Below are 10,372 nucleotides of genomic sequence, written 5' to 3' on the forward strand. Positions count from 1 at the left end.
TACTCCATGATTTACTAGGGAGATTAACTCATGATGTCCTTGAGGTAACTGAAAAGAATATCTGCTAAGTGAAATTGACCAGGAGGCAAAGTGTTTCCTGAAGCATATAAGTGGGAAGATGAGCTGTCAAGGATCCCGTCACCCTTCTGTCAGATCCGCCTTTCCATTCCTACTGTTGTCTCCTTAATTCAGAATATCAGCTCACCTGGAGCACCAAAAACTCTTACTGGCCTTCAAGTCTCCCTGTGCCCGTGGTCTATACCACTATACCGCAGTGATCATCCCAACAACACCCACCCCAGTCATCCTTAATAGCAGGCCTGATTTTACTTGAATTGCAATATGCCTGGCTTCAAAAGATTTTTTTTAAAAAAAGCAACTTTCCTAGAACTTAACTGTAATCAATAAGATGCAAACCAGTGGGAATCCAAGAACGTCTTGGTAAGAGGAAGTAACCAGTAGCTGTGTGTGATCTTTCTTGCCCTTTCCTCCTAAAACTGAGGTTCCATATGACTTTGATTAAATTTATTTTTAAATCCTAGCTCTAGAAACTCTCTCATACACACACTGAGTGGCCAGATAATTATGATCTCTGAACGCATAATAATCTGGCCACTCAGTGTGTGTGTGTGTGTGTGTGTGTGTGTGTGTGTGTGTGTGTATTAGATGCCTGGTGCATGAATTCGTGCATGTGTGGGGTCCAGCCAGCCTGGCCAGGGGGAGAGGACATGGGCGGTTGGTGGCCTGCCTGCTGGTCAAACTCCTGGTCGAGGGAACAATTTTCATATAGTATATGCACTGAGTTGCCAGATTTTTATGCATTCAGAGATCATAATAATCTGGCCACTCAGTGTGTGTGTGTGTTTCCCTCAGAGACCTAGCCTTTCCCTCACATAATCAATAACCCCCAAGGCAGCAGAAGTGTATAGCCTGCACCTGCCTAATGGTCACACACTCTGGAGCTCTGCAGGCTAAAGATGACATCTTGACCTTAAGTTACATCTCAGTTCTTGAGCCCAAAGCTGAAATGACTCCCTGGCTACATTCCCATGAGAGTGGACAGAGGGACTCCAGAAAGGACCCCAAAGTTGCCTTCAAGACCTTAAGGAATTATTTATTGCCCTTACCTCAACTCTGATCAATCTGCTCCCAGCATGGCCTTGAAACCCTAATGACTGGGACCAGAGATGTAAACAGGGAGACGCGTAGACTTTGGTTCTTGTCTTCTTGGGGGAAAGGTTTCAATCAAGAGACAAAGTGTAGAAAAGCAAGCAAGACTGTATGACTGTACCAAAAACACACTTAGGACAGTGAAACAAGGAACGGCATGGAGAAGGCAATAAGAGAAGCCTAGGCTGAGCTGTTTTGGCTCACTGGGAAGTCAGAGAAAAGGACCCCTTGGAGACAGGTACAGGGGTTAGCCCAGGACAAGCTGCTGCTGCCCACTACTCCTCTGGTTGCAAGTCTCATGGGGTCCCTTAGAGGTTAGGGATACATGCCTGGGGTTGGGGGGGAGGAGAGAAGAAATGGAAAGGCACAGGCATGCTGCCTGAAGGGACAGTGCACTGGGGCCTTCATTTTCAGGTGTTTTAAAGGCGGGGCATTTAGTGAAGGTTTATGGGAGAATCAATAGACTATTCACCAGCTTTATGCTAATGTACCAAAATGAGATTTGTTCTCTTTAGTCTGTCCTTAGGTGTGGTTGGCAAATGGCACTTAGATTTGTTACCTGTCTCACTGAGGAAGAGGATTTAAGTTATTTATCTTCCCATAGGGGAGGAGAAGTGCAAACCATTTACTCCTAACTGTCCTTGGTTTAGGGGAGATAGGATTTACTAGGTGGGTGCAAACTGCTATTTATGCCTTAGTTTCCCTATTCTGGTTGTCCTAGAATTTTCCTAGCTTTTTACTATTCTTACAGTTGGACCTCTGGCAGGCTAAAGAAAATATCTTGACCTAAGTTAGGTCTCATTTCCTGAACTTAAAGGTGGAATGACCCCTTGGCTTATTCCCATGTGTCAGGACAGAAAAACCTAAGAGCTGCCCTCAAGACCTAAATAAATGATTTGTTACCCTTTCCTCACTTCTGATCAATCTGCCCCCAGCATGACCCCAAACCCCTAACCCATGGTGTCTGGTGATTTTGCCCTAAACATATCATCTGTAACCTATAAGACTTATAGTATAAGCCATCTGGGATCCGATTTTTAGCGTTAACTCCCAGTGTCTGGGCTGGCCAATTCAATGTTAAACTATTTTGCAAACTCCTGCTCGTGCATTTCTTTGGGGCAGTGGGTGCAAGCAGGCAGACCCAAAGAAAAACACTGGGGTTCCAGTAACACCTCACTTCGGAATTCCTGCCTGGATCTTGACTGTGATACTTGAAATTTCATCCAACCTCCGGGACTGTAAGGTAACCTTGAGGATATACGCCATGAGCCAATAGGAGAGCTGAAAATAAGGAACCTGACTGGCTGGTGATCCTCTGGAGCCCCCATCTCAGCCATGGACTGTCACCTCCAGACTTCATAACAGGAGAAACAAATAACTTTCTCTTCAGTTTTGTCCACCACTGTTTCCACCTGGGTTTAGCAGGAGAAGGTGATTCCTAGCAGCAGAAGGTGGAAGACTTGTCCCGATCTGGCCTCCCTGCGTCCTCCTCTCTCAACATCACCACCCACTTTGCCCTCCCTCCGGCTTTGCTTCCAGCTTTCAGCCAGGTTTGTTGCACAGCATGTGCCCTGGCACAGACTGTGCACTAAGAATAGAATAGAGCAGCACAGAGCCAATCCCTGCCCTTGTAGGAATTACAGTCTTTGGGAAGAGGTAGGGATCAAGCACTGAGCCCACAAGCATGTAATCATAAGCCCTGCTAAACGCTAGGAAAGACAGTTTGGGAGTGTCTGGTTTAGTCTGGAGAGTCAGGACAGGCATCATTAACAGTGGCATTTGAGCTGACATTTGAGGGATGAGTAGTGACTAAAAAATAAATAAAGGAAGAAAGTGAGATTCCAAGGAAGAGTGGAAATATTTTAGAATTTAGCTCAAATACACTTGTTAAAATTTCTAGGATGGTAATTGAAAAAAAGAAAAAGGAGAAGGAGGAGGAGGAAGAGGAAGAGGAGGAGAAAAGAGAAGAAGGAGAAGGAGGAGGAGAGGAGGAAGAAGAAGGAGATGGAGACGGAGAAGAAACATATAACCTTCCAAAACAGTAAAGAGGGGAAAATGAAATAAAGATAACTTGATCAATCCAAGTGAAAGCCGGAAAAGAAAAGAAAAGAAGAAAAAAAAAAAAAAAAAAAGGAAAGAAATGTAGAAAGAGAAGAACTGGTAGAATTTCAGTAAACATGTTATGGACAAAAACGGGGCCACACACTAAACATGACAAGCTCAAGGGAGGTCTGCACGGCCTTACAAACTCAGACATAGGAAGGTCTGAAGTGAAAACTTTCTGACTAAAAGCGGTTCATGGCAGGTAGTCTCCTAGGGTGGTATTTTTCCCAAATAAAGGTGAATCTTTACCTTAAGGAGCTTGTCAAGTCTCCATTTATATCCTCCTCTGCCCGCCCCCTAGCAATCACCTTACTGTCCCGGTCCATGAGCTGTTGTTTTTTTGTTTTGTTTTTTTCTCTATCTCTTCCCCACCCATCCAGTAAGCCACATTTATGATAACTTATGGAACATGAAAATCAGAAAGATTCATATTTTGTATGAAAATACAACATAAAAAGTTTATGTGATGCAGCTAAAACAATACTTACAGAGAAAGGGTTAAATACCTATATTAGGAAAGAAGGACTGAAATCGACAAGTTAAAAGTCCAACCAAAAAGTAAAAAAAAAGTGCAAAGGAAAACAACATAGTTAATATCACATATGAATGAAAGACTATAAAGGTACAGTAGAAAGAGTCAACAATGTCAAAGCTGTTTAAAAAAATAAGTTGAATAAAATAGACCAACCACTGGTAACATATATAGCTCACTAAAAAAAATTGTTTTAGAAAACTAAAAAAGGAAATAAGAATTCAAATACAGTTGCAATCATTAAAGAAACTGAATCAATAAATATATAACAAGTAAAACAAGACACACATTCCTAAAATGGTTTTCTAGGGAGATCCTACCAGATATTCAAGACTCATCCCTATTTTATGAAAGTTATTGTAATGATGCCGAAACCAGTTTGGCTCAGTGGTAGAGCATAGGTCTGCAGAATGAAAGGTCCCGGGTTCGATTCCAGTCAAGGGCATGTACCTTGGTTGTGGGCACATCCCCGGTGGGGGTGTGCAAGAGGCAGCTGGTCGATGTTTCTCTCTCATCGACATTACTAGCTCTCTAGCTCTCTCCCTTCCTCTCTGTAAAAAATCAATAAAATATATATTTAAAAAAAAAGTAGTAAAATCTTGTTACATAAAAATAAAAGAAAGTTATTGTAATGAATAGAAAAGTCAGAGGCTACTGTCACAAAATTCAAGGATGTTTTATCACTAGAAAACATACTAATATAAATCATCTCATTGTCAACATAAGAAATGTCCATACTGTAAAAATGTTTATGAGTTTATTCAAGCCAAACTGACAACAATTGGTGGGAAGCAAATTCTCAACAGAGAAAATGCTCTGGAAAATGTCAGTGTTACCACTTATTTTTAAGTCAGAATCAAAGGGCAAGAAATCGCTGGGATGGATAAAAAAGTAAAAGTAATAGGCACATACTTACAGGTGTATAAGTAAGTGGCCGTAGGCTAGTTAATAGTCAACAATAAATACAATAACACTATCAATGAAGGGATGCTCTGGTGCACATGTGTCAAACACAAGGCCCGCGGGCCAAATCCAGCCCGCCAGGCCTTGCAATGTGGCCCGCACCGCGCTGTCATCACTGCACTCCGCTGTCAGTTTATGACATTGTCAGTTTATGACTGTTCAGTAAACCATTCGGCCCGCGATTTAGGCTGGATTTTAGATTTTGGCCCCTTCTCTGATTGAGTTCGACACCCCTATTCTAGAGGAAGAAACATCAATGATGAACACCAGAGTCTGGTGAGTGGCTGTACCCTGAGGGGACCTGGATAAAAAAGGAAATTACCCTGTCATTCCAGAGGAATGTTATCGTGATGCAAAAAGACAATAGGCTCAGTTAAGGGAAAGATTCACCTTTGTCAGGGAAGATAATGGCCTAGGACCAGACTACCTGCCTTATCTGCTCTTAGTTAAGAAGGTTTAATTTCAGACCATCCTGGGGGGTTACCTGAGGTCTCTGAGTGTGTAGCGGGACTCCCCTGAGCTTGCCAGGTTTAGTACATGGTCCCCCTTTCATCCACATCAACAGAATTAAGAAAAACTCTATGATCACTTCAACATCTACATAATATACTTCAATAAAATTTAACATGCATTTATTATTTTTAAAAACCTCTCTTAACTAATAGACTAGATGAAGAAAGAAAATTTACCTAACCTGATAGACTACCTACAAAAAACAAACAAACAAACAAAACCCCAAGAAACTTTACCTATAATTGTGAAAAGTCAGAGGTATTCACTTGAAAGGCAAGTGTGCACATATCAACACTTCCTTACAACACTGAAACAACTGGTTGAAAGTGTTGGACAGGGAAACTTTTCCTTTACTTCCTTTCCTTCTTTCTGGCTGGTCAAATCATTCAAATGACAGACGGCAGATTAACGGGAGACAATTAAACTTTAATATTTACATACTGGGGAATTCACATAAGCATGAAAATTCCAAAGACAGTGAGGCAAAATGAGGCAAAAATGTCATTTTGGATTAAGGAGGGGCAACTTACAGGTAAATGAGAAAGCAAACATATGGTAAACAAATGCATGCAGGGCCACCCAGAAACAATGGCACAGCGGGGGATCTAGTCAGAGCTTTTTGCTTGGATCCTCTTGTCTGCCACCCTTCATCCCTACTGTGCTCAGGTGACTATGCTGAAGTTCCCTTCCTGAAGCAGGTTTGCTGCCTGGATTGCTATAGGCAGGGAAAGAGGTAACAAACTCTTCTTGAGTCTATCGGGCTTTAATTGCTTTCAGCTGGAAATAATCTTCATGGGGGAGGGGAGATGCATATTCTGGGTAGACTCACTCCCAGCCCCTACCAAAGGAAGAAACAAACTTCTAATTGTACACAATATAATTGTCTCCAGTAAAAGCACCTAAGAATATCTACAGATAAATAATTAGAAGAAAGAAAAGTTCTGAAAGTCTGCTAGCTAGACTCCCAATATACAAATCAATTGTGTTCCCATAAACCAGCAGCAAATATGAGAAAACATAATTTAGAAAAGGTAACATTAACGAAAAAAATCAATATGTTTCCTAAGAATAATTTTGACAAAGACATATTGGACCTTTGTGAGAAACTTAAAAACTAAATTTTAAGGTCTTAAAGAAAGCTTAGATAAGTTGATGCTATCCTATACTAGTATTTATGCATGGAATGATTCAGCATACTAATATAATATCTTGAATATTTAATATTCATTCCGAAAACCCATGCTCCTCAAATTCATCCTTAAATACAACGCAGATGCAATCAAAATAGCAACTGGTTGGATGGAACTTCTGTAGGTCATAAAAGTTATAAGCAAGGCAAGATCTCAGGTCTAAGAGTGGTTAAGGAATTTCTGCAGGAAAATGAACAAGGTAGGTGGGAGTTGTATCAATATTGTTCATAAAGAAATTAAGACATTGAGATACTGGTACAGGGACTGATGAAGAGAACATGACCCAGGGTTCAAAAATGACCCACGTATATACGCCAGCTTTGACAAGGGCTCACGGAGGAGAGGTGGGACTCAATATGCAGATCTAAAATAAGGGACAGTCCCGCTGGGCAAACACTGAATTAGAAACTTCTCTGGAGCCACTCATAGAAATAACTTCAAAGTAGATTAAAGCTAAAGTGAGAAAACATGAAAACATTAAGGAAAATATATAAGACGCTATCTATTTGACCTCTGGGTAGGGAAGCAGCTCTCAAAATAAAAGACCAGCCATACAGGAGACAAAAAATCAATACAGCAAACAACATTAAAGTTTAGACCTTCCATATGACGAAATTCAAGTTAGAAGCAAGTTTTAGCCTGGGAGAATTTTCAGTGCATACAATTGACAAAAGATGATACACAGAATATATTTACAAACTCTTACCATTCCACGGGAGAAGCAGGAAGGAATAAAAACCTGTGCAAATGAAACAGGAAGCTCAATGGCCAATAGACATAAGATGAGACAATAACCTCCCTAATAATCATGGAAATTTAATTAAAACAATATGGCACTGTGTCATAGGAATCGGATTGGCAATAATAAAAAAAAGTCTGTAGATACCAACTGTTATCAAGTATTGGCAGGGGGAACTTCAGAGGTGTAAATTGGTATAATCACATGGGAAAGCATTTTGGCATTCTAGTCAAGTTAAAAATGTCCATTCCACACAGCCCAATTGGCAAAGTTGCAGAGGACATGTAGTATATTGCCAGTTTATATGAAGTATTAAACCAAAAAATCATATCTATATAATGCATTAATATATACACAGGAGTTAAATAGTACAGAAATGATAAACACTAAATTTGGGTTATTTGTCTTGGGTTGGGTGGGATAGAGGCAGAGATTGTGAAAAGAGAACTTTAACTGTTATTGTGTTTTCCATTAAAAAAAATTATTGAAAAATGTTAAGGTTTGATAGAAGTGGCTCGGTGGGTGTTTATTAGATTATTGTCCTTTTCTGTATGCTCACAAAATGTCATAATTCAATAAAGAAGGTTAATGAGAAGTAAGGAAGTGCAGACCTAGGCAGAGGGAGCTCATTAGAGCAGCTTTGTCCTGCAGAGGAACAAAGAGACTGGTAACAGCTGGAGGGATGTGAGCACAGAGGGCTATTCTTTAGAGTGGGTCATTGGAAGCATGTTGATACATTGATTGAAATTCCTTCGTGGACAGAGAGACAGTGACTATGCAGTAGAGCAACAAGATAATCCCAGGAACAAAGGCCTTGGAAAGATAAGAGGCAATAGAATTTGTGTTTAAGTCCAGAACAAGGGCTCTCTTAGCATTGCCATAGGCATAGGCGGCTGGAACAAGGGAGACCAGGCCCAGGCAGGAATGGAAGTTCTGCTGGTGAAGATCTTCCCCTCTAAGAACTACTTGTTTTCCTAATGAAATGCAGTCTTTCCTCCGTACCTGAGGGATTGGTTCCAGGACATCTTCACCTACCCCCAAGACCAAAATCTACAGTCCCTCACATAATATGATGAGTATTTGCATATGACTTATGCACATTCTCTCATATACTTTACATTCTCTCTATGTTACTTACAATCCCTAATGCAATGTAAATACTATGTAAACCGTTGTTACACTGTATGTTACACTGTTAGGGAATGATGACAAGAAAAAAAAGTCTGTTCGTGTTCAGGACAGACACAACCATCATAGGCCTTTCTACACTGTACATGTCAGCAGCACTGTAACATTTTCTCAAATATTCCCTATCCAGGGTTGGTTGAGTCCATGATAGGGAACCCACAAATATGGAGAGCCAGCCAGCTGAATAAGGTCAGGTTTGAGTGGTAAGTACAGAGATGGCAAAAACATTAGAGAAGAGAACATAGCAATGCTATGAAATCAACATCTTGGAAATCAGAAAAACAAACTAACTGTCATCACCATGCTGCAATGAGTAGCCAGTGGAGGCTTTTGCTCAGCATTCTAAAATGAACTCCATCCACATTACAGTGGAATTATCTCCAGAAAACTTCAGCATCTCAGGCTCTGGTGCAGAGAAGGCCAGTGATTGGGTCCAATCAGGAGATGGTTTCACCAGGTAACAGAAAAAAAAAGAGAAGCAGAAAAGCTAATGATGTTTGCAAGGAAGTGATGCCAACTAGTAAAAATAACGATGGTGTCAATGGACTGGAGGAAAAGACGAGGTCAGTCATTGCAATGGGAGCCTGGAGGAAGTGAACAGGAGTGGTTGTGGGGGTGGGGGTGGTAGAGGAGACACAGTGGTCCCAGGTGTATCCATGACAATGGGGGATGAAGTGGAGAAGTTAATGATGTTGAAGGCAGAGAGGACAGATGGGTCATGGAACAGAAGGCAAGCATCTTACATGTGTGCCCAATGTTGATGTTGAAGTTATCAAGAGGAATCTTTAGTGTGATCCAGGAAGTTCAGAAGACAGCAGCCGGGAGCAAATGATTACTGTTGTAATCATTTTATAGAGCTCGAAAATGTAGTTCAGAGAGGGTGTGCCTCTATAAAGCAACGTGCAAAGGAGTAACCTGAGGAACCCAAGAAGTGTTTGACTCTGAACTCCATACTCTTCCTACTGTACCAGACTTCTTATTCAAGTGTCCACACAGGAAATTTGAATAACTGTACAATGAAATGTGATGTTAATCTCCAGTATCTCCTTTGGACAAAGCCAGTCACCAAGAGCCTTAACCAGCGTGACTAATAAGAAACTATCTGGGGAGTTTTTTCAACATAAACCAGCCCAGGTTGACCCTACACCTCGTGAATCAATCTCTAGGAGGTGAGCCCAGACCTATGATTTAAAAAAAGGTCCCTGGATGAATCTGATTCATAGCTTGTTACCAACCATTAACCTCAGGTTATAGTCTGTACAAAAGCTCACCTGCCTTCCAAGCCTAAAAGGTTCTGACAGTCCTAAGAAAGAAATGATCCAAGAAAACAAAGACTTGAGTGTCCAGTTGTGAGTGTTTACCTGTCTATCTCTAGGGTTATGCTCTGAATATTGTATATAGCAACTCATTCCCTATTAAAATCTATTGAGAGACACATTTTCCTGTTTAGAATTTTATGTAATCAGAGAATATCTTAAATGTTTGCTCATCTTGCTCAAAGATTCACTAAAATATCAACTTTTATCAGTTGATTTCTAGAAAATGTTTTGCTTGTCTATCTATCTATCTATCTATCTATCTATCTATCTATCTCCCTAATATGCAAATAGTCTGGATGGTGGAACAACCGAACAACTGAACATCCGGTTGCTATGATGTGCACTGACCACCACGGGATGTGCACAGAACATGGTGGGCATCAGCCGCCACAGAATGGTGGAGCAGGTGAGGGGGAGCCAGACCAAGGCAGGGTGCCGATTGCTGTCATCAGAGCAAGCTTCCAATAGTTACTGAAAATTCTTGCTCCCGTGTGCCACGCTCCCATTGGGCACTTGCATCTGCTGCCAGCGCCAGCCTCACTCACACCCACTGCCGGTGCCAACCACTTGGTGCCATCAGTGGGTGCAAGTGGAGGCTGCTGGCCACGATCACCCCTCAGGAGCAGGGAGAGTTGGAGAAGCCCTGAGGGATGAC

This window comes from Pipistrellus hanaki (genome assembly GCF_964339955.1).
Source record: "Pipistrellus hanaki genome assembly, chromosome: 4".
Classification (NCBI taxonomy): domain Eukaryota; kingdom Metazoa; phylum Chordata; class Mammalia; order Chiroptera; family Vespertilionidae; genus Pipistrellus; species Pipistrellus hanaki.